This window comes from Pseudophryne corroboree, unplaced genomic scaffold (genome assembly GCF_028390025.1).
Source record: "Pseudophryne corroboree isolate aPseCor3 unplaced genomic scaffold, aPseCor3.hap2 scaffold_144, whole genome shotgun sequence".
In the NCBI taxonomy this organism is placed as follows: domain Eukaryota; kingdom Metazoa; phylum Chordata; class Amphibia; order Anura; family Myobatrachidae; genus Pseudophryne; species Pseudophryne corroboree.
In genome coordinates this window covers 1,079,331-1,088,881 of record NW_026968068.1, presented here as the reverse complement: position 1 = coordinate 1,088,881, position 9,551 = coordinate 1,079,331, and the positions used below count along the sequence as shown (strand labels likewise).

Below are 9,551 nucleotides of genomic sequence, written 5' to 3'. Positions count from 1 at the left end.
GATACTTGGCTTTGTGGACACTTTTCAGAGAACAAATTTGTTAGCATAAAAATAAAGCCAGAAAATGAAGAGCTGTTTAATCACTCAATTGGATTTTTTTGCCAGCATATTTCTTTTTCTCTGCAACCCACTGCTAAATTGTGCTTCCTAGCTGTTTTTATAAAATCACTGAATCAAATCTAACTCTGATTACATCAGAGAAGGCCAGGTACCCTACACCATAACAGGGGTTTTCGAAATTTTGACTTGTCTACTTAAAGATCAACAAAATCTGATAACAAGGTCAATTACGTCCCTGGGTGGGATTGAACCACCAACCTTTTGGTTAATAGCCGTACACACTAACTGATTGCGCCACAGTGACACTTTGCAAAAGTACTTACTGACAAAGGCTAATAAGCATTCATCTAGAACGTTTCCTATAAAAACTTTAAATAGTCAATAATCTGGAGAGTTTTTGTAAGATGTTTCTTCCATCAACCAATGAAGAAACACATTGGTACTTTCCCATGATGAGTGAGTGCTTCAGGATCTCTTGCACTTACATGTGCAGCAGAGTACTGTAATGGAAGCATGCTGGGTCCATAACCCAGAGGTAGGCAGATTGAAACTATCCTCTGCTATATGCATTTTTTTTGTTAATTAAAGTAATCCAAAACTGGGATTGATATTTGTGCTCTTTTATTTTTACTTAAAGTACAATAACTTTTACCATTTTAATTTGTTTTAATAGTATATTGACAGTATTGTTTTCTTTCAAAAATCCAATTAATTTTCTTTACCCGATTATTAAAATGGTAATTGACAAAAACAAACTACATTGTCACCAGAAGAGCAATACAAAATGTACAAGTGATATATTAAAATCATCTTTCCAGCTTGAATTTCAATGATGCATTGGGGCAACGATTTTGTGAGAAACATCTTCACCCTTAAATAAAGATTTTCTTAATTCCTTACCTGTGTGCTAATTAGATATCACCTTGTTTTCACATTAAACAGACTTCCACATGAGAAAACAGCAAAGATGCAGTGGCGTTAATGTTTCCTGGTGTCAACCTGTATTATTTCCGTAGATATTGAAATGAGGATGCATCTTGCTGCCTTTCCAATGAAGCAAGTTTAATTTAGTAATAGGTGAAAAACCATCCCTACAAAGATGTTAATCAGACACTTGGCTTTGTGGACACTTTTCAGAGAACAAATTAGTTAGCATAAAAATAAAGCCAGAAAATGAAGAGCTGTTTAATCACTCAATTGGATTTTTCTGCCAGCATATTTCTTTTTCTCTGCAACCCACTGCTAAATTGTGCTTCCTAGCTGTTTTTTTATAAAATCACTTAATCAAATCTAACTCTGATTACATCAGAGAAGGCCAGGTACCCTACACCATAAGAGGGGGTTTGAAATTTTGACTTGTCTACTTAAAGATCACCAAAATCTGATAACAGGGTCAATTACATCCCTGGGTGGGATTGAACCACCAACCCTTTGATTAATAACCAAACACACTAACCGATTGCGCCACAGAGACACTTTGCAAACTTACATACTGACAAAGGCTAATAAGCATTCATCTAGAACGTTTCCTAGAAAAACTTTAAAAAGTCAATAATCTGGAGAGTTTTTGTAAGATGTTTCTTCCATCAACCAACGAAGAAACACATTGGTACTTTCCCATGATGAGTGAGTGCTTCAGGATCTCTTGCACTTACATGTGCAGCAGAGTACTGCATTGGAAACATGCTGGGCCCATAACCCAGAGGTAGGCAGATTGAAACTATCCTCTGCTATATGCATTTTTTATTGTTAATTAAAGTAATCCAAAACTGGGATTGATATTTTTGCTCTTTTATTTTTACTTAAAGTACAATAACTTTTACCATTTTAATTTGTTTTAATAGTATATTGACAGTATTGTTTTCTTTCAAAAATCCACTTAATTTTCTTTACCCTATTATTATAATGGTAATTGACAAAAACAAACTACATTGTCACCAGAAGAGCAATACAAAATGTACAAGTGATACATTAAAATCATCTTTCCAGCTTGAATTTCAATGATGCATTGGGGCAACGATTTTGTGAGAAACATCTTCACCCTTAAATAAAGATTTTCTTAATTCCTTACCTGTGTGCTAATTAGATATCACCTTGTTTTCACATTAAACAGACTTCCACATGAGAAAACAGCAAAGATGCAGTGGCGTTAATGTTTCCTGGTGTCAACCTGTATTATTTCCGTAGATATTGAAATGAGGATGCATCTTGCTGCCTTTCCAATGAAGCAAGTTTAATTTAGTAATAGGTGAAAAACCATCCCTACAAAGATGTTAATCAGACACTTGGCTTTGTGGACACTTTTCAGAGAACAAATTTGTTAGCATAAAAATAAAGCCAGAAAATGAAGAGCAGTTTAATCACTCAATTGGATTTTTCTGCCAGCATATTTCTTTTTCTCTGCAACCCACTGCTAAATTGTGCTTCCTAGCTGTTTTTTTATAAAATCACTTAATCAAATCTAACTCTGATTACATCAGAGTAGGCCAGGTACCCTACACCATAAGAGGGGGTTTGAAATTTTGACTAGTCTACTTAAAGATCACCAAAATCTGATAACAAGGTCAATTACATCCCTGGGTGGGATTGAACCACCAACCCTTTTATTAATAACCAAACACACTAACCGATTGCGCCACAGAGACACTTTGCAAACTTCCATACTGACAAAGGCTAATAAGCATTCATCTAGAACGTTTCCTAGAAAAACTTTAAAAAGTCAATAATCTGGAGAGTTTTTGTAAGATGTTTCTTCCATCAACCAACGAAGAAACACATTGGTACTTTCCCATGATGAGTGAGTGCTTCAGGATCTCTTGCACTTACATGTGCAGCAGAGTACTGCATTGGAAACATGCTGGGCCCATAACCCAGAGGTAGGCAGATTGAAACTATCCTCTGCTATATGCATTTTTTATTGTTAAAGTAATCCAAAACTGGGATTGATATTTTTGCTCTTTTATTTTTACTTAAAGTACAATAACTTTTACCATTTTAATTTGTTTTAATAGTATATAGACAGTATTGTTTTCTTTCAAAAATCCAATTAATTTTCTTTACCCTATTATTATAATGGTAATTGACAAAAACAAACTACATTGTCACCAGAAGAGCAATACAAAATGTACAAGTGATATATTAAAATCATCTTTCCAGCTTGAATTTCAATGATGCATTGGGGCAACGATTTTGTGAGAAACATCTTCACCCTTAAATAAAGATTTTCTTAATTCCTTACCTGTGTGCTAATTAGATATCACCTTGTTTTCACATTAAACAGACTTCCACATGCGAAAGCAGCAAGGATGCAGTGGCGTTAATGTTTCCTGGTGTCAACCTGTATTATTTCCGTAGACATTGAAATGAGGATGCATCTTGCTGCCTTTCCAATGAAGCAAGTTTAATTTAGTAATAGGTGAAAAACCATCCCTACAAAGGTGTTAATCAGAGACTTGGCTTTGTGGACACTTTTCAGAGAACAAATTTGTTAGCATAAAAATAAAGCCAGAAAATGAAGAGCTGTTTAATCACTCAATTGGATTTTTTTGCCAGCATATTTCTTTTTCTCTGCAACTCACTGCTAAATTGTGCTTCCTAGCTGTTTTTATAAAATCACTGAATCAAATCTAACTCTGATTACATCAGAGAAGGCCAGGTACCCTACACCATAACAGGGGGTTTGAAATTTTGACTTGTCTACTTAAAGATCACCAAAATCTGATAACAAGGTCAATTACGTCCCTGGGTGGGATTGAACCACCAACCTTTTGGTTAATAACCATACACACAGACTGATTGCGCCACAGCGACACTTTGCGAAAGTACATACTGACAAAGTCTAATAAGCATTCATCTAGAACGTTTCCTAGAAACATTTTAAAAAGTCAATAATGTGGAGAGTTTTTGTAAGATGTTTCTTCCATCAACCAATGAAGAAACACATTGGAACTTTCCCATGATAAGTGAGTGCTTCAGGACCTCTTGCACTTACATGTGCAGCAGAGTACTGTAATGGAAGCATGCTGGGTCCATAACCCAGAGGTAGGCAGATTGAAACTATCCTCTGCTATATGCATTTTTTTTTGTTAATTAAAGTAATCCAAAACTGGGATTGATATTTTTGCTCTTTTATTTTTACTTAAAGTACAATAACTTTTACCATTTTAATTTGTTTTAATAGTATATTGACAGTATTGTTTTCTTTCAAAAATCCAATTAATTTTCTTTACCCGATTATTAAAATGGTAATTAACAAAAACAAACTACATTGTCACCAGAAGAGCAATACAAAATGTACAAGTGATATATTAAAATCATCTTTCCAGCTTGAATTTCAATGATGCATTGGGGCAACGATTTTGTGAGAAACATCTTCACCCTTTAATAAAGATTTTCTTAATTCCTTACCTGTGTGCTAATTAGATATCACCTTGTTTTCACATTAAACAGACTTCCACATGAGAAAGCAGCAAGGATGCAGTGGCGTTAATGTTTCCTGGTGTCAACCTGTATTATTTCAGTAGATATTGAAATGAGGATGCATCTTGCTGCCTTTCCAATGAAGCAAGTTTAATTTAGTAATAGGTGAAAAACCATCCAAGAGCTGTTTAATCACTCAATTGGATTTTTTTGCCAGCATATTTGTTTTTCTCTGCAACCCACTGCTAAATTGTGCTTCCTAGCTGTTTTTATAAAATCACTGAATCAAATCTAACTCTGATTACATCAGAGAAGTCTAAATACCTAACACCATAACAGGGGGTTTGAAATTTTGACTTGTCTACTTAAAGATCACCAAAATCTGATAACAAAGTCAATTACATCCCTAGGTGGGATTGAACCACCAACCTTTTGATTAATAGCCATACACACTAACTGATTGCGCCACAGCGACACTTTGCAAAATTACATACTGACAAAGGCTAATAAACAATCATCTAGAACGTTTCCTAGAAAAACTTTAAAAAGTCAATAATCTGGAGTGTTTTTGTAAGATGTTTCTGCCATCAACCAATGAAGAAACACATTGGTACTTTCCGATGATGAGTGAGTGCTTCAGGATCTCTTGCACTTACATGTGCAGCAGAGTACTGCAATGGAAGCATGCTGGGCCCATAACCCAGAGGTAGAAAGATTGAAACTATCCTCTGCTATATGCATTTTTTTTGTTAATTAAAGTAATCCAAAACTGGGATTGATATTTTTGCTCTTTTATTTTTACTTAAAGTACAATAACTTTTACCATTTTAATTTGTTTTAATAGTATATTGACAGTATTGTTTTCTTTCAAAAATTCACTTAATTTTCTTTTCTGTGTGCTAATTAGATATCACCTTGTTTTCACATTAAATAGACTTCCACATGAGAAAGCAGCAAGGATGCAGTGGCGTTAATGTTTCCTGGTGGTAGTGGGGGACTGTGTTTGTGCTTTCCTCTGGTCAGCTCTGGTAAAAGTCAGATTTCTTTGACTCAGATCTTCCTCTAGCCTTGTTCTTCTTTCGAGAGTTCCCTTGTGCTGCCTCAGTTGGATTTCCTTCACTTGACAGGGGGGTACCCGAGCAGCGACCTTCCCCAGCTCTAGCCCAACTCCTACTTACCTGCCAGGTGAGATACTATGATCATGAAGGTGCTTCTCCCAGGGAAAGGCTCACCCATTGCACTCTGGGTGTGCTGCTCCTGCGATTTCCCCAAATGTGGGAAACTTGACTGCATAATTTGTGTTTCCCCTGGTCGGCTCTAGTATAATTCAGATCTCTTTGTCTCAGGTCTCTCTCCAGCCTAGTTTGCTGTCTGTTTCCACTTCTTTTTTACTTAAACCGCTCCCTTCTATGCCCTTGCGCACCTTAATTAAATCTAACTCTGATTACGTCAGAGAAGGCCAGGTACCCTACACCATAAGAGGGGGTTTGAAATTTTGACTTGTCTACTTAAAGATCACCAAAATCTGATCACAAGGTCAATTACATCACTGGGTGGGAACCTTTTGGTTAATAGCCCATGTAAGTGCAAGAGATCCTGAAGCACTCACTCATCATGGGAATGTACCAATGTGTTTCTTACTAAAATTCTCCAGATTATTGACTTTTTAAAGTTTTTCTAGGAAACGTTCTAGATGAATGCTTATTAGCCTTTGTCAGTATGTACTTTTGCAAAGTGTCGCTGTGGCGCAATCAGTTAGTGTGTATGGCTATTAACCTAAAGGTTGGTGATTCAATCCCACAGAGGGATGTAATAGACCTTGTTATCAGATTTTGGTGATCTTTAAGTAGACAAGTCAAAATTTCAAACCCCCTCTTAAGGTGTAGGGTACCCGGCCTTCTCTGATGTAATCAGAATTAGATTTGATTAAGTGATTTTATAAAAAAACAGCTAGGAAGCACAATTTAGCAGTGGGTTGCAGAGAAAAAAAACTATGCTGGCAGAAAAGTCCAATTGAGTGATTAAACAGCTCTTCATTTTCTGATTTTATGTTTATTCTAACAAATTTGCTCTCTGAAAAGTGTCCACAAAGCCAAGTCTCTGATTAACACCTTTGTAGGAATGGTTTTTCACCTATTACTGAATTAAACTTGCTTCATTGGAAAGGCAGCAAGATGCATCCTCATTTCAATGTCTACTGAAATAATACAGGTTGACACCAGGAAACATAAACGTCACTGCATCCTTGCTGCTTCCTCATGGGGAAGTCTGTTTAATGTGAAAACAAGGTGATATCTAATCAGCACACAGGTAAGGAATTAAGAAAATCTTTCTTTATGGGTGAAGATGTTTCTCACAAAATTGTTGCACCAAGGCATCATTGAAATTCAAGCTGGAAAGATGATTTTAATATATCACTTGTACATTTTGTACTGCTCTTCTGGTGACAATGTAGATTGTTTTTGTCAATTACCATTTTAATAATCGGGTAAAGAAAATTAATTGGATTTTTGAAAGAAAACAATACTGTCAATATACTATTAAAACAAATTAAAATGGTAAAAGTTATTGTACTTTAAGTAAAAATAAAAGAGCAAAAATATCAATCCCAGTTTTGGATTACTTTAATTAATAAAAACAATGCATATAGCAGAGGATAGTTTCAATCTGCCTACCTCTGGGTTATGGACCCAGCATGCTTCCATTACAGTACTCTGCTGCACATGTAAGTGCAAGAGATCCTGAAGCACTCACTCATCATAGGAAAGTACCAATGTGTTTCTTCATTGGTTGATGGAAGAAACATCTTACAAAAACTCTCCACATTATTGACTTTTTAAAATGTTTCTAGGAAACGTTCTAGATGAATGCTTATTAGCCTTTGTCAGTATGTACTTTTGAAAAGTGTCGCTGTGGCGCAATCAGTTAGTGTATAAGGCTATTAACCAAAAGGTTGGTGGTTCAATCCCACCCAGGGACAAAATTGACCTTGTTATCAGATTTTGGTGATCTTTAAGTAGACAAGTCAAAATTTCAAACCCCCTCTTATGGTGTAGGGTACCTGGCCTTCTCTGATGTAATCAGAGTTAGATTTGATTAAGTGATTTTATAAAAAAACAGCTAGGAAGCACAATTTAGCAGTGGGTTGCAGAGAAAAAGAAAAATGCTGGCAGAAAAATCCAATTGAGTGATTAAACAGCTCTTCATTTTCTGGCTTTATTTTTATGCTAACAAATTTGTTCTCTGAAAAGTGTCCACAAAGCCAAGTCTCTGATTAACACCTTTGTAGGGATGGTTTTTAACCTATTACTAAATTAAACTTGCTTCATTGGAAAGGCAGCAAGATGCATCCTCATTTCAATGTCTACTGAAATAATACAGGTTGACACCAGGAAACATTAAAGCCACTGCATCCTTGCTGCTTTCTCATGTGGAAGTCTGTTTAATGTGAAAACAAGGTGATATCTAATTAGCACACAGGTAGGGAATTAAGAAAATCTTTATTTAAGGGTGAAGATGTTTCTCACAAAATCGTTACCTCAATGCATCATTGAAATTCAAGCTGAAAAGATGATTTTAATATATCACTTGTACATTTTGTATTGGTCTTCTGGTGACAATGTAGTTTGTTTTTGTCAATTACCATTTTAATAATAGGGTAAAGAAAATTAAGTGGATTTTTGAAAGAAAACAATACTGTCAATATACTATTAAAACAAATTAAAACGGTAAAAGTTATTGTACTTTAAGTAAAAATAAAAGAGCCAAAATATCAATCCCAGTTTTGGATTACTTTAATTAACAAAAAAAATGCATATAGCAGAGGACAGTTACAATCTGCCTACCTCTTGGTTATAGGCCCAGCATGCTTCCATTGTAGTCCTTTGCTGCACATGTAAGTGCAAGAGATCCTGAAGCACTCACTCATCATGGGAAAGTACCAATGTGTTTCTTCATTGGTTGATGGAAGGAACATCTTACAAAAACTCTCCAGATTATTGACTTTTTAAAGTTTTTCTAGGAAACGTTCTAGATGAATGCTTATTAACCTTTGTCAGTATGTACTTTCGCAAAGTGTCTCTGAGGCGCAAACAGTTAGCGTGTTCAGTTGTTAACCAAAAGGTTGGTGGTTCAATCCCACCTAGGTACGTAATTGACCTCGTTATCAGATTTTGGTGATCTTTAAGTAGACAAGTAAAAATTTCAAACCACCTCTTATGGTGTAGGGTACCTGGCCTTCTCTGATGTAATCAGAGTTAGATTTGATTAAGTGATTTTATAAAAAAAACAGCCACGAAGCACAATTTAGCAGTGGGTTGCAGAGAAAAAGAAATATGCTGGCAGAAAAATCCAATTGAGTGATTAAACAGCTCTTCATTTTCTGGCTTTATTTTTATGCTAACAAATTTGTGCTCTGAAAAGTGTCCACAAAGCCAAGTATCTGATTAACACCTTTGTAGGGATGGTTTTTCACCTATTATTAAATTAAACTTGCTTCATTGGAAAGGCAGCAAGTGATGTCATCCAAGCAGTGGGTCAAAGTTGGCTTCAAACCTCGTCTGCTTATGAAAAGAGAAAAGGGGTATGCAGGGCATGGCGGCCTTTTGCGGTGCTTGGATGACCCCTAGTTCGCATTAAATAATGCAGTCGAGTTTCCCACATTTGGGGAAATCACAGGGGTCAGCATACCCAGAATGCAATGAATGAACCGCACCCTGGGAGAACAGTCTTCATGACCATGGTATCTCCTATGCAAAATAAGTATGATTTGGGATAGGGCTGGGGAGGGCCGCTGCTCAGGCACATCTCTGTCAAGTAAAGGAGATTCAACTGAGGCAGCACAAGGGAACTCTCATCTGGGGACAACAACTGCAGAGAGAACACATATTTTCAGATGAACATGGGAGGGCAGAAGGCTGCCTAATACTGAAGCACCCCCAAACAACAAACCAAATGCAACAACTAGTGCAAGCATTCCTGGGGGAAGGCCTGCAGCAGATGGATTTGCATATGGCGATGTCATCCAAGCAGTGGGTCAAAGTTGGCTTCAACCCTCGTCTGCATATGAAAAG

General features: G+C 36.3%; 1 non-coding gene and 1 pseudogene across 1 annotated transcript; one reads left to right on the top strand and one right to left on the bottom strand.

Moving 5' to 3' along the window:
• The first annotated feature begins 5,649 nt into the window (after window positions 1-5,649).
• Window positions 5,650-5,812, top strand: LOC134997279 (U1 spliceosomal RNA). The gene has a single exon (XR_010199824.1). It is a non-coding gene; the product is annotated as a U1 spliceosomal RNA (small nuclear RNA).
• A 3,253-nt stretch (window positions 5,813-9,065) lies between these two features.
• Window positions 9,066-9,244, bottom strand: LOC134997446 (U1 spliceosomal RNA; annotated as a pseudogene).
• Between the last annotated feature and the right edge of the window lie 307 nt (window positions 9,245-9,551).